At 35.4% G+C, this 26,131-nt stretch overlaps 1 long non-coding RNA gene and 2 other non-coding genes across 3 annotated transcripts; 2 read left to right on the top strand and 1 right to left on the bottom strand.

Moving 5' to 3' along the window:
• The first annotated feature begins 232 nt into the window (after nt 1-232).
• LOC136225124 (small nucleolar RNA R71) lies at nt 233-339 on the top strand. The gene has a single exon (XR_010686858.1). It is a non-coding gene; the product is annotated as a small nucleolar RNA R71 (small nucleolar RNA).
• A 12,136-nt stretch (nt 340-12,475) lies between these two features.
• LOC136225145 (small nucleolar RNA R71) lies at nt 12,476-12,582 on the top strand. Its single transcript, XR_010686877.1, has one exon. It is a non-coding gene; the product is annotated as a small nucleolar RNA R71 (small nucleolar RNA).
• A 3,115-nt stretch (nt 12,583-15,697) lies between these two features.
• On the bottom strand, nt 15,698-22,110 carry LOC136224955 (uncharacterized). Its single transcript, XR_010686708.1, has 2 exons — nt 21,501-22,110; nt 15,698-15,963 (listed from the first exon to the last, which is right to left on the bottom strand). It is a non-coding gene; the product is annotated as an uncharacterized lncRNA (long non-coding RNA).
• Between the last annotated feature and the right edge of the window lie 4,021 nt (nt 22,111-26,131).

The following is a 26,131-nucleotide window of genomic DNA, read 5'->3' on the forward strand; positions in this document are numbered from 1 at the left end:
GACCGAAAAAAGAATAAAAGAAAGAAAGAAATATAGCTCACAAGTGTAGATCCGACGGAAAAAGATGTTCAAGAAGGTATATAGACAGCTGTTGATTGCCATTTCCTCCAAAAGTTCTCTTGCTTGGGCATATGTTTTCTTCATGAATAACCCTCCAGACATAGCGTCCAATGAACCTCTAGTCGTAGGATCTAATCCATTATAAAATGTTTGCATTAAAAGTTCAGCGGGCAATTGGTGGTGTGGGCATAAACATTGAAGTTCTTTAAAACGTTCCCAAGCCTCATAAAGAGTTTCATTTTCATTTTGAGAAAAAGATGTTAACTCTTTAATGACTCTTGCTGTTTTTGCTAAAGGAAATTTTTTTGATAAAAATGCTTGGGCTAATTGCTCCCAAGTGGCAAATGATGCGGCTGGCATAGAAGTTAACCATTCTTTGGCTCGATCCTTCAAAGTAAAAGGAAAAAAGGCGAAGTTTGATTGCTTCTGCAATTACATCAGTAATTTTAAAAGTGTCACAAATTTCTAAGAAATTTGTCAAATGGGTATTAGGATTTTCGTTAGGTATCCCATAAAATGTTACATTATTTTGCAACATATTAAGCAATGCAGGCTTAATTTCAAATTGGTTTGCATTAATTTGGGGTCTAACTATACTGTTTGTTACACCGGCCACTCCTGGCCTAGCGTAATCCATAAGTGTGGCCATAACTTCTGGCTCGGTAATTCTAGTTTTTATTGGGGTTTTGTTTTTCTTTTTCTTTTCTTTCTTGTTCTTTTTAAGAGTTCTTTCAATTTCTGGGTCAATAGGATCTGGTGACGTGCCTGAACTTCGAGAACTGCGCATGAACTTGAAATCTCGCACGGACAGAAACTACCTACAAAACAGAATCTGAAAATAAATATGTTAGTAATTGAAAATAAATAAAATATAAAAGTTTGAATAAGTATGAATAAACCTAAATTCGTAATAAAACACGAAAAATTTAAAATTTTGTTAAAAATTTTGGCGTTCCCCGGCAACGGCGCCAAAAACTTGTTGAGCGATTTCCGCAAGTGCACGGTATACGCTTGTAGTAATAAAAGATATCGATCCCACATGGAACATTTTTCGAACAAAACTTATTTATAATCGGTTAAATTACTTTAAGGTTTATAATATGGAAAATCGTTTAATCGGTTTTGGTTTTGAATTTGCTAGAATGAGAATTAGATTAGATTATGAAAACATTAGAAAATACTCTGATTTAAGAATGAATTTGCAAGATAGGAACTTTTAGTACTTTTTAGAAAAGTAAACAGATGTATTTGTTTGCATTAAGCAAAGAAAACAACTTTAAACTTTGTATGAATTATAAAGATGAAATAAATGACGGAACCTCTAATTAATTGGCTTTGAACATGACAAAACCCTTTCGGGATTATTGCCCTTAATCAAATTAAAACTCTTTCGAGATACTAATTTGCCTAAGTGTTCAACAAAGTTTCCTTGTAAAGATTTTGGATTAAATACGTTTTAATGAAAACACCAGCAGTCACTTTAGTGGATTGGTTACCATAAGTGCTGCATAAAAATCTATCGAATAGAACGAACTTTATTAGATGAAATATAAATTGATACAAGTTTACAGAGAACATGGAGCATGGAAACATTCGACGACTTGCAAGTGAACGGGTTGTCAATCCTTTCCTTGGGTTTCGTTAGAGTTTGCCAGGCTCAGGGGCGGATCCTCTACTCAATCTTCTCGTTGATTCTTCGTAATAGAGAATGGGTCGGTCTACTACCAAAATGAAAACTAAACTGGAACAATGTCTAAACGCTACTAAACTTGTTATTATTGAATAAACAATGTGTGTACAGCATATTGCTTTTGAACAGAAATGAAATCTAACTTCTGAATCACTTGATTCGGAATTTCTGCATAAATTCTATACTAATCTCTTTTTTCTACATATCTTCAACTCTCCATCAATTCTTTATTTATAGATGTTGAAGAGCCTTGATTGAAGTGTCGTGTCCGCTGTGAAGGATCGTGTCCGTTGTGAAAGGACGTCTTTATCCACCCGAACGATCGCGTTTCGTCGAAAACGAAAGTGTGTAACTATGCCTCTAAAAACTCCTGCTCATACCGAGAATATTAAATTCTCTACCGAGAATGGGGGAGCATCAATTGGTCTTAAAATGAAGGAAGGAAAAGCTGAGGAACGCGTGTCGCGACCGTGAATTTGGGGGCCGCGATCGTGGCATGGAACGTTTTTTGGTTTTTCTACTTTCGTTCGCGTCCTCGTTTTGGCGTTATTAATTTCTGTCGTCTTCGACTCCTTTTGTAGGGTTTTTCTTCTGTTTTTGAGCTCTTTTCGTTCCTATTTGGATTTTACCAAATATTTATGTACCTTACAAGAAAGAAACATATTCGAGAGTAAAAGCTTCCTAAACAGTTATAAATAGCATAAATTCGTAGCAATATCGATGTAATTATTGACGATATTTTAGGTATATTTTGGGCTTAACAAATCCCCACACTTAATCTTTTGCTAGTCCCGAGCAAAATTTCACTGAATTTATTCTTTAACTAATCTCTTTATGAAAATAAAACATATATCTTTGTATTACCTTTTGAATTAGTTAAGCCGAAAAAACTAACTTCGCATACAAATTTATACGCAAAACATTAAACTAACTGAGTATAATATACGATATATCATTCGTCTTGTATTTCCAATTTTGAATTGAAGCATTCGGGACGATATAAGCACGCATGTTACTGAGTCTTTCGTCTCAAGGCATTTCAAAGCACAAAATTTCCTTTCCCAAACCTAAACTAATATATGAGATATATTATATATTTAAATAAGTACTTGGGATTAATTTATTTGCTTAGTTACGCCCGAGATAAGGGTGGTCTTGATCGTAACTTTATATGTATTTTTATTGCTTTGTGTTTGCTTAAGAGGTACCGACCATGCCATGGGTGGACGCAATCATTACTTTAAACTTATACACGCTTATAATTTTTTGCTTTAAACGTTCCTTCCATACCTCGATTGTGATAAGGGTGGTCGCAACCGTGGCCAAAAGTAAACGGTGCTTAATTATTCTTCCCTTTCATACCTCGATTGTGATAATGTTGGTCTCAATCGTGGCCAAAAGTTAAGAATTCAACTAATTGATTAATTAATATGAAACATGAAATTGTAACTTGGGAAAAAGAAAGATAGCACATTCGTCCTATATTGACTTTAAAATTCAACATGTATTATGGCTAAAGTTTCCTTAAAAACTTCAATTGGTGTTAATGTAAGACGAAATCAAACCGAGCTAAAAAAATTGTTAGTTCAATTTAATGCCTATAAACCTAATTGAAAATTTAAAATAAGATTTATTGTATCATGAATTGCATGATATAAAATAGAGATTGAAATAAAGAATTTATTTAATTAAAATACATTCACTCGAGACAATTTTCATACTTAAAAATCGTATCGGAGATTTGTGAAAAGTTTTGAAAAATATTACCCGTATAGAAATATTATTTCTAACAATAATGATAACCTAAACAAATAATCATATTAACTTATGGTTAATTTATGAACATATGAAAAATGTGTTGCATTTGTGTAAAATTTATTCGTTGCATTTATTTGTTTTGCAAAATGATATTTTCGTAGTATTTATTCGTATATATGGAAATGATATATGTATATCTCCTCCCACACTTAAATTGGACCATGTCCTCATTGGTGCAAAAATAAGGGAGAAAACATAAAAAATAAATACGAAATAAGGCATACGAAACAAAGATTGAAATTGTAGCAAATTAAACTTTCAACATAAAATATATATATAAAAAAAATATATGGAAAATGTACCAAACATACGAAAATTAAAATTGGACCACAATATAACAAGATAAAAATAAAATTAAAGGAAAACAACCTATGCTTGCGGCGGGGAATCCGGAGATGTAGGTGAAGTCTCCACATTTCGGCGTCGGAAAAAGGAAAGCATCCGATGCCGAGTCGATCTATGCTCACGCCTCAAAAGGTTGAGGTTGTCATTCATCACCATATTATTTTCTACCAAATCATCAATTCTTAAGTTCATTTGACGATTGTTGGAATTGATTTGGTCCAAAATTCTCCACAAATCCACCGGATTATCCGCTTGAGGTTCTTGGGGTTTTGGTTGAGCCTGAGGTTCATCTTCCTCTCCTACCGCCTCTCCACCGCCTTCGGTACCTGCAAATTGAGAACTTGAAGCGCCACCACCCATAGTGCCACGAAGGTGGGCAATACGGGAGGCATACGAAATAAAGACGGGGGGACCTTGTGGTAGCAATAAATGAGCCCGCTCAAGAGCCGAGATGTCCAAAAGTGGAAAATACCCACGGTAGGTGGACATGTCAAAATCAGCCAATTCACCCCGAGCTCCCAACATAATAGCGGTGATAAAATTACAAAGAGGGATTTGAATGGTAGTAGCCCTCGAAGCACGGAACAAATTATCGAACATCATGCCAATGCTATCAATCCTCAAACCTTTAAACAAGCTATCCAAAACATATAAATCCCGAACCTGAACCTTTGAACTCTCTACACGACCAAACAAGGAGAAACTCAAAAATTTGTGAAAGAACACACAATTGTCCTTAATCAACTTGCTTGAAGTGTTTTTGGAATTAAAATAATCTTGGTCCGAAAGAGTTTGCCAAACAGCATCATTATCAAAATCTTTAGGCTTATCATAAAAATTAGAAGTAGGGAAACCAAACATATTTCCCATTGCATCATAATCAATGGTGTATGTGATACCATTATTCCTAAAAGAGAGTGAGGTTTTCTTCTTATTCATGGTCAAAGTGACCAAAAATTCCACCACATATTCATTAATACGCGGAAAACGCATATTAACGAATTCTTGCCCCAATGCCTCAATAAAAGCATCAATTCGAGTAGAGAAATTCAATGTTTGGACCGAATGGAAGTCTAAGAAGTGCATATCCACAAATTGGCGGTCGGCTTGTGAAAAATGTTTGAAACGAACGGCTTCCTCCTCCGAAGCGATGTCGAAATAAGCTCCACATTGAACCCGAAGGCGATTAGCTTCCGTAACAGCGGGCTTGTTACCAACACGCTTAGTCCTAACCATGGTGATGGTATTTAGTGTGTTTTTAGGGTTTGAGAAGAAGAAGAAGAAAAAGGAATTGAGAGAAATGGTAAAGCTTGAAAATGAGTGTGGGTGTTTTGAATTGGAAGTGATTGAAAATAGAAAAGATGATAGAAATTGGAGTGAATAAATTGGGAAGAGTAAAAGTAGGTTTTTGGGGAAGAGTTTGGAGTAAGGCATTGGGTAAAAATAGAGGTGATGTGAGGTTTGTGTAAGAGGTAGGTTTATATAGGGTGATTAGGTGAATGTATAGGTAGAATAGGAATTGGAATAGGAAAAAATATTGGCAAAATCGGAATCAAAAGGGCATAAATCACGCATGTCGCGACCGCGAATAGCAAAGCCACGGCCGCGGCACGCGATTTTCAGGGAATTTTGCCCCTAAAATTCGTCCATAGTTGCTGCTCATACCGAGAATTATTAATTCTCGGTAGAGAATTGGTCAAAATGGCCTATTTGGGTGCCTATTGAAATGGTTTGTGCAATTTTGTTGATGATTTGGTTCCTGAACTTAATATAAAGTGTCCCTGCACTTAAAAACTAAAATAAATGACATTAATTGCAAGGAAAACCAAAGGTTTAACCTTAATAAATTGAATTAAAGTGTAATAAGTTGGTTTATGAATAATTAATGAAACTTAAATGTTCATTTATTCATATAAGTTAAGAGAATCATATTAAGTGCATAATAAGTGCATATAAATATATATTAATAATATGAATTTAATCAATTGAATGAATTAATGTTTTAAACTAAATGAATGAAGTTTGTGAAAATTGGATTTGGTGTGGATATATGTTTTAATTAAGAAAACCATGATTGTTCAAGATTATAGATTTTATATAGATTTAACCATGATTATATAGGAAATGGAAAACATAATCTAACCTTTGTAAAATTAATAAATGAACTAAAAATGAAATAGAACTTTATTGAATAAAACAAAATAGAAAAACAAGGAATGAAACTAAATAACAAAATACACAAATATTTACAAAAAAATAAAACATATACCTAAACTATTCTATATACTCATCCCTATCCAATGGGATATTTCTGGCCTTAATACGATCAATTTGAAACTGCACGAAAGTTTCACATTCCGGTGCAGACAGAAAGTGAGGCCCTGCTCGAAAGACACGTTTCACAAGTCCTTCGTGCTCGAGAAATTCATAGTTAATTGTTGGGAAGAATTCATCATCACTCCAGGGAACATCAATGGTACCCTTTGTACCAAGAATTATTCCACAGATTATATTGCCGAACCCAATCTTCTTATCCTTGGATCGAGAAGCGGCGACAAGACCCTCCATCAGAATTTTTGAAGAATCTACTGCATTTCCTTGGAATATATCGCCAAGGACATAAAGATCTGTGTCACGGACCACACTACTGAATGTGCAACCGAATAAACTGTGACACAGGAATTTGTGCAAATACAGCATGGAGTTGGAGCGAAAAGAGTGATTATAGGCGAGTTTTGAATTGAATCGCCAGAATCTAGTGAGCATTCTCCAAATGTCCGTGGATGTCATGTCTCTTCCAGGATGACGTTTGATTGTATCCCTCGGGGGAAAACCAAACCAAGCATGCAACTCGGGATAGCCGAAAGTGAAGATTTCGCCATCTCGATGAAAACTGAGACGTACCCGTCGTTTGTTAGTGAAACGAACGGTACAAAAGAATTCGAGTATCCAGTCGCCAATTATTGGGAACCGCATTTGGGCAAATTTTGTCCACCCTAGGCGTTCCATATAACGGCTCATGTCATCAGTAATGCCTAATTGGCCGTTAAGAAATTCATCCATATACAACATTCCGGTGAAGAATTTGTAATGGTGATTCCAATAACGCCTACCTTCATCGTGATTGAAGATAGGAAAAGGCACCCCATATCGCTTGGATAAGTCTGGTCGTTTATTGCTTGAGGCAGCATTGTGCCTTGAAGTTTTGTATTTGGTAGGCATGGTGTTGGTTTGAAGGAAACAAAGTTTCTGGTACTAAAATAAAAAATGGTGTTTTGAAGAAATCAGATGTCTGATAAAGATGAAAAGAATTGTAACAGAACTTGCATCTTCTAGGACTAATTTATAAGAGTTTTAGATGAAAAGAGGTGTTATTTTAATCATGAAAAGGTATAAAATGACACCTTTCGGGAATGAAGAAACTTAAGGTTTCAGTTGTCAAGAGGTTTGTCGAAAGGTTTAGGTTAATTCAGACCTGAGTGTGCAGGAATTTTGTGTGTCGCGACCGAGAATTCCGAATTCGCGGTCGCGACACGCTGATTTCCTTGCGGAAATCAGGCGTCGTAAGCCATGTCCTGATTCACGGTAGAGAATTTATTATTCTCGATAAGTTCAGAGAAAATCTAACCTATTTGGACAAGTGTGAAAAATAGAATTCTCGGCAGAGAATTCCAAATTCTCGGCAGAGAATTGCCTGAAACTTCAATTTCACTCTAATTTCCTAAAATTAATTCTAAAATCATGAAATAAACATATTTTATGCATATAAATCATAACATAAAGGCATCTAATCATAAAAATGGCATGTGGAAGTAAAATAAAATAAAATAAAATAAAAATAAAAATAAAAATAAAAATAAAATAAAATGAACAAAAATATAAAAAGAAAACAAAATAAACTGTGATCGAAAAACTGAGTAATCTATACGTCAGAAAATCTTGTTACGAACGGAATTTCTATTTGTGAAATATTTTCGTAATAGATTTTACATCGATTACCATTAACTTTGAAACGAATTCCGTTAGGACATTCCAGTTCTAGAGAACCATAATCGAATGTTTTGACGACTAAATATGGTCCTATCCATCTAGACTTAAGTTTTCCTGGAAATAAACGAAGTCGTGAATTAAATAACAACACTTTATCCCCAACATTAAAATGTTTGACTTTAATTTTGGCATCGTGCCAGTTTTTCACTTTTTCTTTATAAATCTTTGCATTTTCGTAAGATAGATGGCATAACTCATCTAACTCATTTAAGTCGAGCAAACGTTTCTTACCTGCTTGTCATAAATCAAAGTTAAGTTCCCTAATAGCCCAATAAGCTTTATGTTCTAATTCGAATGGCAAATGACATGCCTTCCTATACACTAAACGGTATGGAGTCATTCCTATTGGTGTTTTAAATGCAGTACGGTATGCCCATAATGCATTATTTAGTTTACAAGACCAATCTTTTCTTGAGGATGAAACTGTTTTCTCTAGAATCCATTTGAGTTCTCTATTTGATATCTCCGCCTGACCATTTGACTGAGGATGGTATGGCGTTGATACGCGGTGGCGTACTCCATATTTTTTCATAAGCGTTTCAAAACTTCGGTTTATAAAATGAGCACCGCCATCACTAACGATGACTCCTGGACAACCAAATCTACAAAATATATCGTCAAGAAAATTAACGACAACTTTAGAATCGTTCGTCGGGGTTGCAATTGCTTCAACCCACTTTGAAACATAATCAACGGCAACTAATATGTAAGTTTTACCAAAAGAAGGGGGAAAAGGTCCCATGAAATCTATTCCCCACATATCGAAGACTTCAACTTCTAATATGGTTGTGAGGGGCATCTCATCTTTTCTTCCTAGATTTCCTGTTCTTTGGCACTTATCACAACGAGTAATAAATGAACGGACGTCTTTAAACATCGTAGGCCAAAAGAAACCACATTCAAATATTCTAGCTGCTGTTTTGGTAGCTCCATTATGTCCTCCATAAGAGCTAGAATGGCATTCCGACATTATGGATTCATATTCATTTTCACCAACGCATCTCCTAATTATCCCGTCACCACAAGTCTTGAACAAAAAAGGATCTTCCCAAAAATACTGTTTAATGTCGAAGAAAAATTTCTTCTTTTGTTGGAAATTTAATCCTTCCGGAACAATATTGGCTGCAAGATAATTAGCAATATCTGCATACCATGGTGACATGACACTTTTCATTTGATAGAGATGTTCATCAGGGAAATCATCTCGTATACCGTTAGTTTCACCTATGGGACCATTCTCATCTTCAAGTCTCGATAGATGATCGACGGCAAGGTTTTCTACTCCATTTTTTGTCTTTTATTTCTATATCAAATTCTTGTAACAATAAAACCCATCTAATTAGACGTGATTTTGCATCCTTTTTAGCAAATAGATATCTTAATGCTGCATGATCAGTGTAAATAATAACTTTCGAACCTAACAAGTATGACCGAAACTTATCACATGCAAAAACTACAGCTAACATTTCTTTCTCAGTTGTGGTGTAGTTTAATTGTGCACCGGAAAGTGTGTGACTTGCATAATAAATGACATGAAGTTTCTTATCCTTCCTTTGTCCTAAAACACATCCGACAGCTAAGTCACTTGCATCACACATAATTTCAAATGGTAAATCCCAATCGGGTTTAGCAATAACAGGTGCACTGACTAAAGCTGTTTTTAATGTTTTGAAAGCTTTAACGCAATCTTCATTAAAATTAAAGGTAGAATCTTTCATGAGTAGATTAGTGACTGGTTTGAAAATTACAGAAAAATTCTTAATAAATCTTCTGTAAAAACCGGCATGTCCTAAAAATGATCTTACTCCCTTAACAGTAGTTGGAGGGGGTAGTTTCTCTATTACTGAGGTTTTTGCTCTATCTACTTCTAATCATTTTTTAGATATTTTGTGACCTAAAACAATTCCTTCGTCAACCATAAAATGACATTTTTCCCAGTTTAATACCAAATTTGTTTCTTCACACCTAGACAAAACTTTATCCAAGTTTTCTTGGCACGAATCAAAAAATCTCCATAAACTGAAAAATCGTCCATAAAAACTTCCATGATATCTTCAATGAAATCATTAAAAATTGCAGTCATACAACGTTGAAATGTTGCAGGTGCGTTACATAGACCAAAGGGCATTCTCCTATATGCAAATGTTCCGTAAGGACATGTGAAGGTTGTTTTATCTTGGTCATCCGGGTAAATGTATATTTGAAAGAATCCGGAGTAACCATCTAGAAAACAGTAGAAAGCGTGACCAGCTATCCTTTCGATCATTTGATCAATGAAAGGAAGAGGAAAATGATCTTTCCTAGTTGCTTTATTTAAATTTCTATAATCTATACAAACCCTCCAACCAGTGGTGGTTCGTGTAGGTATTAATTCACCTTCTTCATTCCTTACAACTGTTATGCCTCCCTTTTTAGGTACACAATGGATCGGACTAACCCATTCACTATCCGAGATAGGGTAGATGATTCCATTGTCTAGAAGTTTAGTAATCTCATTTTTGACTACTTCCTTCATATTCGGATTTAGGCGTCTTTGCCTATCCGCTTTAGGTGGCTTATCTTCTTCTAAGTGAATTCTGTGCATTACGATACTCGGATTGATACCTTTTAAGTCTGAAATTTGCCAACCCATACTTCCTATCCTATTTCTAACAACTTCTTTCAATTTCTCTTCTTGAACTTGTGTTAATTTGTTAGAGATAATTATAGGTAGAGAATCGCCTTCCCCTAAGAAAGCGTACGTCAAATGACTTGGTAATTCTTTAAGTTCTAATTTAGGTGGAACTATAATTGAAGGCGGAACTGGTCCATCTTCTCGAATCAAAGGTTCTAGGTCCTTATCTTCTAGTTCCTCACTCATTATAGGTTATATTATTTCTTCTTTTTGAACAATGTCATTTACACATTCTTCAATTAAATCAAGCTTCATACAAGCGAAATCCTCCATAGGATATTTCATCGCTTGATTCATATCAAACTCAATCTTATCATCGCCTATTCTTAAAACTACTTTCCCTTCCGACACATCAACTAGAGCACGTCCCGTGTTCATGAACGGTCTACCAAAGATTAGCGGACAATTTACGTCATAAGCAAAATCTAAAATAACGAAATCGGTAGGAAAAATAAATTTGTCAACTTTAACTAAAACATCCTCAATTTATACCGTATGGTCTTTTAGTGGTTTGATCCGCTAATTGTAAAACCATATTGGTACGTTTGATGTCTTCTTCTAAGCCTAACTTATTAAAAATGGATAATGGCATCAAGTTAATGCTTGCTCTTAAATCACAGAGACAACTGGGAAATTCAATATCTCCCAATTTACACGGAATGGTAAAACATCCGGGATCCTTGAGTTTTGTGGGCAAATTACTTGATACAATTGAACTACAATCTTTAGTTAGTGAAATGGATGAAATTCCTTCCCAACTGATTTTCTTCGAAATTAAATCTTTGAGGAATTTACCATAATTAGGAATTTGTGTAATCGCATCCATAAACGTTAAATTAATATGCAAATTCTTAAGTTTGTCTAAAAATGTTAAAAGTTGTTTGTCATAGTCCTTATTGCGGACTTTGTGTGGAAAAGGTGGTTTGGGTACAAAAGTTTTTATACTAGAGTCAATTGGTGTATCTTTTTGATTTAATGTATCTTCTTTGGGCTTCGGTAAATCAGTTCCAGGTAAGGTCGAATTTCCGGGCATTTTCGGGCCTAAGTAATTTTTCCCTGAACGAAGAGTGATAGCCTTAACATGCTCTTTCGGATTTTCTTCCGTATGGCTTGGAAGAATTCCCTCTTTGCGGGATGGAATTGATTTAGCGAGTTGTCCAATTTGAATCTCTAAATTATGGATGCTAGATGATTGGTTTTTAATAAGCTGATCGAATTTATTCTCGATCCGTTTAAAACCATCGTCGTGATTACTTATTTTTCCGCTCATAGCATCAATAAATTTGTCGATTATAGAAGATAAAGTGCTAATCGTATATCTTGATTGATTTTGATAATTGGTAGTACGATTTTGATTAGCATTAGCATTATTATTATCTCTCCAGTTAAAGTTAGGATGATTTCTCCACCCAGGATTATATGTATTAGAGTAAGGGTTATTATTTTGGTTTTGCCCTTGGACAAAATTTACCTGTTCAATTTCACTCATACCTTTGTAATCCACATCTGTTTGGATTGGCTTACCATTAGAATCACACGGTGCCATAAACCTATCAATTTTGTGCGATAAGGCAGAAAATTGGGCTTGCAACATCGCTACTGGATCAAGATTCACTATACCTTTAACTGATGATGTTGTTGAGGATGATGGTTTCGCTAATGGTACGTGTCTACATTCCGCGGGCCACATACAGCTGTTGATTGCCATTTCCTCCAAAAGTTCTCTTGCTTGGGCAGATGTTTTCTTCATGAATAACCCTCCAGACATAGCGTCCAATGAACCTCTAGTCGTAGGATTTAATCCATTATAAAATGTTTGCATTAAAAGTTCAGCGGGCAATTGGTGGTGTGGGCATAAACGTTGAAGTTCTTTAAAACGTTCCCAAGCCTCATAAAGAGTTTCATTTTCATTTTGAGAAAAAGATGTTAACTCTTTAATGACTCTTGCGGTTTTTGCTAAAGGAAATTTTTTTGATAAAAATGCTTGGGCTAATTGCTCCCAAGTGGCAAATGATGCGGCTGGCATAGAAGTTAACCATTCTTTGGCTCGATCCTTCAAAGTAAAAGGAAAAAAGGCGAAGTTTGATTGCTTCTGCAATTACATCAGTAATTTTAAAAGTGTCACAAATTTCTAAGAAATTTGTCAAATGGGTATTAGGATTTTCGTTAGGTAACCCGTAAAATGTTACATTATTTTGCAACATATTAAGCAATGCAGGCTTAATTTCAAATTGGTTTGCATTAATTTGGGGTCTAACTATACTGTTTGTTACACCGGCCACTCCTGGCCTAACGTAATCCATAAGTGTGGCCATAACTTCTGGCTCGGTAATTCTAGTTTTTATTGGGGTTTTGTTTTTCTTTTTCTTTTCTTTCTTGTTCTTTTTAAGAGTTCTTTCAATTTCTGGGTCAATAGGATCTGGTGACGTGCCTGAACTTCGAGAACTGCGCATGAACTTGAAATCTCGCACGGACAGAAACTACCTACAAAACAGAATCTGAAAATAAATATGTTAGTAATTGAAAATAAATAAAATATAAAAGTTTGAATAAGTATGAATAAACCTAAATTCGTAATAAAACACGAAAAATTTAAAATTTTGTCAAAAATTTAAAATTTTGTCAAAAATTTTGGCGTTCCCCGGTAACGGCGCCAAAAACTTGTTGAGCGATTTCCGCAAGTGCACGGTATACGCTTGTAGTAATAAAAGATATCGATCCCACAGGGAACATTTTTCGAACAAAACTTATTTATAATCGGTTAAATTACTTTAAGGTTTATAATATGGAAAATCGTTTAATCGGTTTTGGTTTTGAATTTGCTAGAATGAGAATTAGATTAGATTATGAAAACATTAGAAAATACTCTGATTTAAGAATGAATTTGCAAGATAGGAACTTTTAGTACTTTTTAGAAAAGTAAACAGATGTATTTGTTTGCATTAAGCAAAGAAAACAACTTTAAACTTTGTATGAATTATAAAGATGAAATAAATGACGGAACCTCTAATTAATTGGCTTTGAACATGACAAAACCCTTTCGGGATAATTGCCCTTAATCAAATTAAAACTCTTTCGAGATAATAATTTGCCTAAGTGTTCAACAAAGTTTCCTTGTAAAGATTTTGGATTAAATACGTTTTAATGAAAACACCAGCAGTCACTTTAGTGGATTGGTTACCATAAGTGCTGCATAAAAATCTATCGAATAGAACGAACTTTATTAGATGAAATATAAATTGATACAAGTTTACAGAGAACATGGAGCATGGAAACATTCGACGACTTGCAAGTGAACGGGTTGTCAATCCTTTCCTTGGGTTTCGTTAGAGTTTGTCAGGCTCAGGGACGGATCATCTACTCAATCTTCTCGTTGATTCTTCGTAATAGAGACTCGGTCGGTCTACTACCAAAATGAAAACTAAACTGGAACAATGTCTAAACGCTACTAAACTTGTTATTATTGAATAAACAATGTGTGTACAGCATATTGCTTTTGAACAGAAATGAAATCTAACTTCTGAATCACTTGATTCGGAATTTCTGTATAAATTCTATACTAATCTCTTTTTTCTACATATCTTCAACTCTCCATCAATTTTTTATTTATAGATGTTGAAGAGCCTTGATTGAAGTGTCGTGTCCGCTGTGAAGGATCGTGTCCATTGTGAAAGGACGTCTTTATCCACCCGAACGATCGCGTTTCGTCGAAAATGAAAGTGTGTAACTATGCCTCTAAAAACTCCTGCTCGTACCGAGAATATTAAATTCTCTACCGAGAATGGGGGAGCATCAATTGGTCTTAAAATGAAGGAAGGAAAAGCTGAGGAACGCGTGTCGCGACCGTGAATTTGGGGGCCGCGGTCGCGGCACGGAACGTTTTTTGGTTTTTCTACTTTCGTTCGCGTCCTCGTTTTGGCGTTATTAATTTCTGCCGTCTTCGACTCCTTTTGTAGGGCTTTTCTTCTGTTTTTGAGCTCTTTTCGTTCCTATTTGGATTTTACCAAATATTTATGTACCTTACAAGAAAGAAACATATTCGAGAGTAAAAGCTTCCTAAACAGTTATAAATAGCATAAATTCGTAGCAATATCGATGTAATTATTGACGATATTTTAGGTATATTTTGGGCTTAACAACCTCTAGGGGCGGAGCCAGCCCAGGGCTCGGGGGCCGAAGCCCCCCGGCCACTGGCTCTGCCCTTGAGTATTTGTCGTTTTTCCTCAGTAGCCCCCCTAAAATTAGTATACATTAATTCTATGTAGTATTATTTTCGTCCCCTCCATTAAGATAAAAAAAAGTATTATTTCAATATTTAAAGGTAGAAGAGATGGTTAAGAAGCAACGCATCTTCTTGGAGCAATCTTTGTAAAGGCTATGGATTGGGTGTTCATTTTGGATTGGTATATTCGGGCTTGGTTCAGACATTGATCTTTGCAAGTATATGGTTGTTCAAAGTGTGGGCTCTATATATGCGAAAAGAAGGCGACCTTGCCCAACAATTTCCATTGAATTTTCTACATGACCTCATGTAAGTGAGGTTTGGTCCAACAATTAAAACAGCAGCGACAACATCTATTAACTAACAGATAAATCAAACAAACCCTAAATATTTTAAGGATAACTGATATTTGGAAGGGTTAAAATGACCGTTAATAATAATAATTTGACAAATACGATTTTAATAATTATAATGCCACATATTTAATAATGATTTATTAAAATTTAATTTCCAATTTATAAAATTAATGTTGAATGATTATTCTATATAAAAAATAATCAAAATTTAATTTTTTTTAAATATAAATAAATAATTTTTTTTTTTTAAAGTTTTGAATAGTGGCTCCCAAAAGTTGGAGGAATCCCAATTAATTCAAAAAAACGATGTACTATACCATAATAATTAACCATTTTCTTTAACTATAGTTTCAAAACAGCCCATTCTAAAGAATTATTTTTTTTAACTAATACTATATTAGGAATAATTTTTTTTAAATGGTACCAAATTGGAGTTTAACCCTTAAAAATATGCAAACATCAATATTTTAACAATAATATCATTGAAACAACTTAAAGGTGAATTATAATAAACAAAACAAATAAATTCAGAATAAAAAATGCTTTTGTTCATTATCGTTTAGGCGGTCTAGGTGGCATCGAGGCAGCCTAAGCGTAGGCCAGGCATCTAAAAATCGCCTAAGAGTCAATAAAATGCCTAGAGGGACTAATTGGAGAAAATCGGGGCGGATTCTCAATTTTGAGCGACTAGGCGGGTCTAGGCGGCCTTCGTTTTGAACAGTGCCCGTACTGAAGAAACTCCAAAACTCTGACAAAAATAAATAAATAAATAAGCAAACAAACTCTTGTTTATATAAGATAAAAGTTGAATGATACCTAGTATAGAAAATAGAGATAGAAGGGAAGAAAACTCTGTATTTTCATTCATAATCGACCTTTCATGATTACAAGCTAAATAGTCGTGCACTTGGGAAGAGTACTAACGGTTACAAGAAGAAAGGCACGTATCCCTCCCATAATGACTTTTCTTACTTTTAACACATTGAATTGTTGAGAAGTTTTCAATTCTAAAACATACAATACACAATGAACTCCATGACACATTTGAAGATTTTGAAAACAAGATTTAAAAGAAATTTTAAAATTTTGAAAACAAGAGAACAAAAAGAGAAAACAAGATGTAGAAGAAATGTACAAGCATGTATGAACAAAGGGAGAAAAAACAGAAGAAAAATTACCCCAAACACAACCATCAGCAAAGGTAAAAGCTAGTGCTATCAACATAACTACTAGTTGCATAGCAACAATTAATAGAAAACTAAAAAACATATTCCTAAACGACAGTCCACTGAGCATGAACATGATTATTGCAAGTGAAAGCATCAACGAGCCTGTGTTGCAGTACCAGAAACCCGGAGCTGAGTTTTGCAAAACCCATTTTTTCTGGGGATCATTTGAGGGAGTATCAGCAGCTTTTTTCATGGAGTTTTCAGGTGGGGCTATTCCGGCTTGGAATGCTATAGATGCTGTTACAGTTGCTGCTGTTGAAACACATTTCCACAATGATTTTGATTTGATAAAATTATTTAAATTAGATTTAAATCCCTATGATAATATATTCCAACACATTAAATTTAAATGCTTTAATTTATTTTTTACTAATGTGTTTGTTCAATGTTGAGTGTTTAATTAATAAGTATTAAAAGACATTGAAGACCAATGCCCAAAAGCCCACAAGAGAATGTCAGAGCCTAAGTCAACAAATCCAAGCCAGTTGAAGAACACGGCCCAGCACGAAGAAGGATCCAGAAGCCTTCCTAATTGCTTCACGCTGAAGCTGCCGAGTCAAACGGATAGAAGACAGGTCAGCAGTTGACCTGAACAACTTGGAGACAAAGCTATTCCACTTTGGGAAATATTCAGACGCTGTAGAAAGCTATCGAGAAGACTTTACCATAAGTAGAGAGACAATCTGGCGCTTACTGACCGAAAGCATCTGATCCCTAATTCAGACAGAAAAGGCAACGTTCTCATTGGCCGATGACACTAAGCACTGACAAGTGAAAGCGACAGCAAGCCGTTTCCCTCCAACGGTTATTTTGAAATTCGAAATAACTGGAGCCTCAGATGTCACTATAAATAGGCCTCTCATTTGCTTCATTCCAGGCAGATCTTCACCAAGTCGAAACGCTGAGCAAATTACTACTTGAAGTTCGGTGCCAAAGCAAAACAAAGAAATCTTACACTCACTCTCGTTTTGTGTAGAAGTCTAGATTGTAAAATCATCTAAAGTGTTTTTTGTATTTAGAACAAATCTTTATCATTTCTAAAGATTAGAAGGAGATACTGAGTTGCTCGGTTATAGCACTCAGCGGTAGAAATAGTATTGGATATAGGATATAGAGGAAGGTACTCTGTATACTCACTGACTATTGTAAGTGGTTTGTGCTCTACCTGAAAGAGCTCAGTAGTGGATTAAAGCTCGAAAGGATTCTAGTAACTGAACGTAGGCAGGAGGCCGAACCAGGATAAATCTACTGAGTAACATTTTCTAACTCTTAACTCCTTATCTGCTTGCTTTGAACTGTGCCTAGTAAAACGCTAAAATATACATATACTGAGTTGTGTGACTTGAGTACTGAGTTCAGGAATAGACTTCGGTGCTATCTCTTGACTCAACGTTAGAAGCAGCCTTAGTTACCAATTAACTAAAGCTGCCTCTGATTTTACTCAGCACCACTGTGCTAAACGACTAAGGTAAAATCCTTAGGTTGAAAAAGAAAGTCAGCTTAGAAAGAAAATTTTTAAATAGTTCCTTAACCCCCACCCCCTTGGCACTAATTGTCACATTACATGGGACCAACAGCTGCTACTATAATATTGCCGCGGGCATTCTATAGTCTGTTTCCGACATTCTTGATGTATCTTTTCCACCATTTGCATAGCTTTCTAGGTACTGAATTAATGGAACTAAACCCCAGCTGCCTTTTCGCAGGTACTGAAAGCATAATATTACTGGCAGCCACATCTCCTTCTAGTGATAATTGATAAAGAGTAGAGACCCTATCAGGAACTAGCTCATCTTCTTCATTTTCCATTGTTATGTTCAGGCTTGGTTGAGACATTGATCTTGTTCTATGGCTGAAAAGTAATCAAGTGTTAGTTGTTCAAAGTGGCCTGACATGGATGCTATATACATGCTATAACAACGTCTTAGCAATCTGAATAGCTGTTTATGTAAACATGTTCACCCCCCATTGACATTGCTTTACCTCTGCTCCACTTCACTAAACATTCCACATAAAAACAAAGCACACCATAATCATCACCCTGTGCGCAACACCCATAATTCACCCATCCATTTTACTTTAGGCTGTTTTTAATAAGCATAGCTAGTTAAGTTGCCATGCACTTAGAATTCTTATAGTGATATTCTGTAGTTAGGATTAACTGGTTGAACATTATACATTTATTTTTCCTGAACATGGTGATCACGAATTAAGTTGCAAACAATTAGTGACACTTGTGCCTACATTATGCATATTTATGCAATTTATTTCTTTTGGAGTGTGCTTTGCATGTATTAGTTAAGTTAAATTTTACCTATTTGCCCTTACAATAGGAATAGAACTACTTTTTGGTATAAGAAGATGAACATCCCATCACCACACAGCTATTCCATCCTCAACCACCTAGTCCCTATACCCAATTCAGAACACAACTACCTCTTCCACTTCATCAAACCATGGTTGAACTATAAATGATCTGAATGCCAGCACCCTACAAACCCTGTTTCCAAAAGTTTATCCATCCAGAGGGGATCCATAAAAAAGAAAAAGAAAAAGCAAACACTACAGTTACGTATTCAAAATAAAGTACATGTCCCCTCTAGAAAAATCAGAAAAGGAAACATGCAATTATCTGACAGACGCTGGTAAGCAACCAAAAGCCACGCGCACCACCACATAGCCTATCCACACACCCAAACTCACCTTACCCTTGTAATGATTCAATTATGCTAAAGAATAGTTTGATTTCCCTGTTTGGACAAGAGGGCAAAGTCCAAACTTATACTATTCATGCCTTGCTGTCGAGAGACTTAAAAACACCGAAATTAAGAGCTAAACACTGTGAGCAAAGAGTGTAACAGAAGCAACCTTAGTGATCGCAATATAGATTAGGGAAACTATGTGTTCCATCAGTTCAACCTGTAATTCCTACTGCATGAAATTTATCACATTAGTTGAGAAAATTTTGAATGTGCATCTACTTAGCTAGTTATGTTTGTATAGAACTGCCTATTTCTTCATCTCTCTTTGTGTTGTGTTGCTTGAGGACAAGAAAGAGCTCAAGTTGGGGCTAATTTGATACGAGTAAAATGAACAAGTTTACGAGGCTGAACATTCATAGAAAAGAGTTGCAAAGATCCAGTTTTCAACCAGAAATGGGAGAAATAGGCAGAACTCACAGATAAAAAAGGATCCCTCCCGAACAACTATGAAGAAGAACGAAACAGCATAAACAACAGCATGAATGGGCCAAATTGGCGGGTCACAGATTTACGCACGGGTCGAGCAAGCTAAAGGAGAGAACAGAACGTGGATGGCAGGGCAACATCCACCTTGTACCAAGTGGAGGGTGTTAATTTACTTGTCCTTTGTATTAGGTTTTAAATACTCTTTTGCCCCTTGTTTTAGGGTTTATATTTTATCCTATAAATACTGTAATAGTTAACTAAAGGAGGCACCTCGTTTTCAGCCACCTTTCTTTCATTCTCTGTTTTTATTCTATTTCTGTCGGACGAATATTTTTGGGAAAGAACAAGATGTTCATTCATGAGAATGAGTGAGTAGTTCGTCTTGTAGGCCTAGCCAGCCATAATCGGCGACTAAAAGTAACTATTTTATTCAATGAAGTATTTTCCATCCATGATTGATTGTTCATAGTGTGCTAAATGCGTAGATTAGGATCCAATACATGATAGTTATAGAGGATGGCATGAGAGTGCTCCGACATAACTGAACTAACTATGTGACATATAGCGTAGTGGGCGGAGCCAAAAACAACCATATATTGAGGTTTCAGTAATGATGCTTTCTGTTTCTTAATGTTGGAATGTTTTTAATACAAGGAGACTTGGTTAACCTGCATGCTTAGAATCTTTGGAAATGGGTGACCAGACCTTAGTGGATCTTGAGAAAGAGACTCAAATTAGAAATATGGTTATGCTTCAAAGAATGGAATGGTTTGCTTATAGTTGTTTGTGGGCGTAGTGTTAGGCATGTGCCTGTTTATTTTGAGATTTCCTTTCCTTTTATCGCATCATTTTATCTGTTTATGTTTTAGTCTAAAAATCAACTCAACCAACTATTCAAGTCTAACAATTAAGGTAACTCATTTAACCGACTTGTTTCAATCCCTGTGGAATACGACACTTGGTCTTACCAACACTACATCCGACCTAGTACACTTGCTAGCGTCCGTATTTAACAAACCATTGAGCGTTTTCTAGTAATTCTGGAACATCATATACATTCTTCACATTTTCTCATAAATCATGGGAATCGAGATAGGCTTCCATCTTCACAGCCCACATTTGATAATTTGTTCCATCAAATACCGAAGGTGAAATTGAAGAAAAAGAAAAATTTGAATCCATGACTTGTTTTGCGTTTGAGGTTGTGTTTGTGTTTTTTGATTTTTGGGTTTTGGGGTTTTTTTGATTTTGAACTCACAGATCCCTTCAAATCTGATTGTTCTGATACCACTTTGTTGGTCTTTTATGCATAAAACATAAAAGAAAGAATGACAAATAATTATAACACACAAATAATTAAGAAGCATCTGTATTTTTAATATACAAGGGAAAAGCTACAAATTATTCAGAGTTGCATGCAGTTATTTATACTGCTAAAATACAACTAATTCAAAAAAAAAAAAATCTGTCAATAAAATAGCATAAAATATCTCCTAAAAATCTGTAAAAATCCTAACTAAACCTAAACTCTTTCAACCATCTATTTTGCAATCTTAAAATTCAAATAATTCAACACACATATCCCTCCCATCCTCAGTCCTTAACTAATTCTAAAATAACCAAAAACAACTTATTACAAGACTCAAAATGAGGTTTCTTATTTTTAACAAGTTGAATTGTTGAGAAGTTTTCAATTGCAAAACAATACACTACACAATGAACTACTTGACACATTTGAAGATTTTGAAAACAAGATTTAAAAGAAATTTTGAAATTTTGAAAACAAGAGAACAAAAAGAGAAAACAAGAAGTAGAAGAAATGTACAAGCATGTACGAACAAAGGGATAAAAAACAGAAGAAAAATTACCTTAAACATAAGCATCAGCCCATTCCAAAATTCATCACTGAAGTTGCAAGCATTAGCAAAGGTAAAAGCTAGTGCTATCAACACAACTACTAGTTCCATAGCAGCAATTAACACAAAACTAAAAAACATGTTCCTAACCGGCAGTCCACTGAGCATCAACATGATTATTGCCAGTGAAAGCATCAACGAGCCTGTGTTGCAGTACCAGAAACCCTGATCTGAGTTTTGCAAAACCCATTTTTTATGGGGATTATTTGTGGGAGTATCAGCAGCTTTTTTCATGGAGTTTTCAGGCGGGGCTATTCCGGCTTGGAATGCTATAGATGCTGTTACAGTTGCGGCTACTAGGATATTGCCGCGGGCATTCTCTAGTCTGTTTCCTACATTGTTGATGTATCTAATCCACCATCTGTATAGCTTTCTAGATACTGAATTAATGGAACTAAACCCCAGCTGCTTTTTCTCAGGTACTGAAAGCATAGGGACTGGCTGTTCATTTTGGATTGGTATATTCAGGCTTGGTTCAGACATTGATCTTGTTCTATGGTTTGGACATATATTTTTGTGTGGTTGTTGTGGATGGTTAGTGGACATATATTTGTAGTGGAAGGGGTTTGGATTGTCTGGTTAGTGGACATATTTTTGTAGTGGAAGGGGTTTGGATAGTCTGGTTAGTGGACTTAGATATTTTAAAAGTTATAATGGACTATGACATACTTTATTCAAAGGATCATTCAAAATTTTGGAGAAATTCAGGAGCATATGATTAGGGTGTTCATCAGTCGGTTCGATTTGAAAATCAAACCAAACTGAAATAATTAAAAACCGAATAGCCTCAAAAATAAAAACCGAACCGAACCAAATAATAATAAATAACCGAACCGAACCGACTGAATTATTTCGGTTGGTTCGGTTCGGTTATTCGATTTCCTTTATATTAAAAAATTTCATAACAATTATTTTTATGTAAGGTTAATATTACACCGTTAATGATGTTGTTGGGTATTTATTTATATATACAACAATTTTTATTTTTATTTTTCTGTTTGGATTGAAAGAAAAAAAAGAATAGAAAGAAAAAACATACAAATTTTATATAGAAATGAAATTAATCTTAAATCCAAATATGAATTAGTTTATAATTGTACAAAATTAGTAGACAAACATTAAATAGACCAATAATATAATCAGTTACATGCAATTCAAAAACTATCATGTTTAACAAAGATTTTAATAATATAATTCTAAATCGAAATATAACTTAGAATAATAAATGACATACACTAATTATATATACATATAAAAGTGATGGGTAGGGAACAGTAGAATTAGAAATTTTTTGCCAATTTTTTCCAATGCTACCCTTACATTCTGAGTTGACCGTATTACCCCTGTCATTCACAGAAAATTTCCAGCAACCTAGCAGCAAAACGATGTCGTATTACTTACCTTTCCTATCTAGGAATTCGTGCCTTCTCTCTTCTTCCATTCTCTGTCTACCCAAGGAGCAGAATGAATCCCAATGGAAAGTCCAAAACACATCGCACAAACAAGAAAAAAAAGAGAAGATGTGCAAGAAAACAACAGCAACGAGAAAAACACTTTTCTTCTCATCTTCTCAAAACCAAGCTCATTCTCTTCTAACAAGGTAAAGCTCTATTCTCTTTTTCTCTTTATTTTTCCAATTTCAATTTTTATTATTCCGTTTTTTTTTCATTTGAATTTATTCATCAAGTTGGGAGCTGTTCTTAATTTTGGTTCTGTGTTCGCTGATAGCGCGACGCCTAGTGGTAGAGTTTCTACGACGAAATATATATTATTAGTGCGGACTCTATATCTATGGATGTGGTCTTTATAAATTGCTCTTAACTCTACTAGACGCTACGACTACTTAGGGGCAAGTGTACCCCGTCGTATCAAGTAATAATCCGGTTAAGACAGGGTATCGAATCCACGGGATTTATAATTACAAGTATTAGACGACTCGGTTTTATACGTTATTTAAGTGGTGAATACTTTGAGTTGGTGTGGGAATCAACTACAAGCTACTCCTAAACTATTAGCGAGACAGATTTACGTCACAAAAACTCTACGAAGTGATATGAATGGTGATAAGATACAAATACGATAAACAATGATTCTAAATATATCCGGTTAATGATTCACTCTTGCAATGACGACTACGTGTAGTGTGACCGACCCGTGATGTACTTAGACTATGTGATTCCTAGTCAAAGCGTGTCTAATGCTTGGGATTAGAAATTAGGGCCCGTAAGTTCCGTGGCTTGTCAATTCCTACGGTTTCTGGTTTGTCACTTCCGGTAAGGCAACACCTATATAACCCCTAAAGACAGCCCGAATGGCGTCGGAAAGCGTGTCCTCCTACACAATAATCAATTACGGATATCAAAACAAGTAGCAAGTATCAACACATATAAGAAATAGAGATTGTGAATCATAAATTATAAATATGGAGAATGAGAATATAGAATACAACCAAGCCTAGTACATAGGAAGAGTACAAGCTAATTAGCAAGTGAAAAGGGAAGAATTCACCCTCGGGACTAGCTAACCGGACTCAAGGCCGTCTCTTAGGACTTGGAGGTGGAACTCTCGAGCTTGGTGAATGAAGGTGGAACGGAACTTCGAAGAAATGCCGGAATGAACGAACAAGCTCTCAAGGTGGGAGAGTTTTTGCTAACTAAAATTTGAATCTAAAACTAAAATAACAAGAATTCTATCAAAAGAAGTAAAATGTAGCTATGTACAAAGTGTCAAGAGATCAAGTGGTAGAAGGTACAAGGTACAAGGTGTCTAAATGAGTGCTAGTCACTCTTATTTATACATCAAGCTAGGGGTAGAATTGTAACTTCATAAGGTACAAGTATGGAGCAGCATTATTTGGTGCAGAAATCCCATGATACGCCCCGCGTAAGTGCCCATTCCGTCAGAAATCTCCTGCATGTGGACCAATTCTATGTCTAATTGTCTCAAATACGCCCCGCGTAAATGAGTCTCTGATCTTTTTACGTTGAAGAACTACCGTTTACGCCCCGCGTAAATGGTGATACGCCCCGCATATGGAGAGTTGACTCTGGGAGACAATGCAGTCTGACTTTCAGGATTAGGCCAATCATTTCCGACATGTGTCACACGCCCCGCGTAAGGTGTCATACGCCCCGCGTATGCTGAGTCATTTTCACATGGTGCCTGCGGATAAGGCAATTATTTCTGACACCATGTTTACGCCCCACGTAAATGACGATACGCCCGACGTAAATAATGATACGCCCCGCGTATTTGAGTAGATTTTCACTCCTTCCTCGTACCTGAAATACAAATCTTGAGAGCCGAGTTAGCTTGACGTTTTATTTTCTAATATTAATCAAAAATAAGGAAAATTAACCGAAAGTAAGGAATTTATTTTTATTTTGTTATTTTATTAAAACACTCTATTTTTGTAATTAAACTTATTTATTTCTTCTAAAATTAAACCGTAAATCACGCTAAAAGAGAGGGACGAAACGCCCCTATCAAACCTCCTCGGACTTTAAAGTTTTACTTATCCTCAAGTAAAAGAAATCGAAAGACAAGGGATTGAGATAATTGAGAAACAAACCGAAGGTTGGTTTTACCAAGTGCGTGATTTCAAAGTTACGGTTTTATGCAAAGGTTTCGGTAAGTACCTACGCAAGCAATTGAGTACAAAAACTTATTTGAGACCTCCATGATTAAGTTTAATATGCGATATTAACAGGAGCCGATCAATTTTTTGAGAACTCGGTAGTACCTCACCAAGGAATTTCACTCTTACGCTCAATTTTTGGTGGATCGGTGTTTTCGCACTCTTCCTTGCACTTACTCAAGATCATGTTGAATTTGCATTTTCATCCGGGTTTTTCCTCCTATAGCATGGTTTGGCAACATTAAAAATGAACCCGGAGGGGGGTTGTAATATGGGTGGCTTTTTAGTGGTTAGTTTAAAGAGACTCAAGTTCCAAAATACCGACTTATGATCGCACCGTATTTTGCTTCGGCCTTAGCGAATTTTACAAGATATACTTCAAAATTGCTCGGGTGGAGTTTGAGAATGCCTTTTTACTTTTATTGTATCCTTTGTTTTGATAGAGGCACAAAAACAATATTTTGAAAGCTTATGGTGCTCATTTGCTAAGGCCGTGACTTATTTCGGGTAATTCGGGTGCAAATTGATTTTGTCGGTATTTGAACAAGAGGAAAAATGGTTAAATGTTAAAAGGGTATTAACAAAAAAAGTTGGTTAATAGGATCGAAGGGGTTTCCTAATGTTTAATGAAAACGAGAAAAATAAATTAAGAAAAATTAGCGTAAGTAGGTTCAGTTTATCATCTATTGCCTTTTTACCAAAAATAAGTGTACTTAACCCGGTATTAGATGCAAATTCTATGAGTCGAGTAAAGTCAAAGCCCTCGAAAAGTTGTGAACGAAAATAGAGTTCTCGTACGAACTCTTTTAGGCTCAAAGTTGCCTCAAAAAATTCGGGTTTTAAAATGTGTACTTTCAAGTTCTCGTCAAATTCTCAACTATCCCGTTTTTATTACCTTTTTAAAGTTCATTATGGAGATAACATTTGGGTTAAGACTCAATGACTT

This window comes from Euphorbia lathyris, chromosome 3, assembly GCF_963576675.1.
Source record: "Euphorbia lathyris chromosome 3, ddEupLath1.1, whole genome shotgun sequence".
NCBI lineage: Eukaryota > Viridiplantae > Streptophyta > Magnoliopsida > Malpighiales > Euphorbiaceae > Euphorbia > Euphorbia lathyris.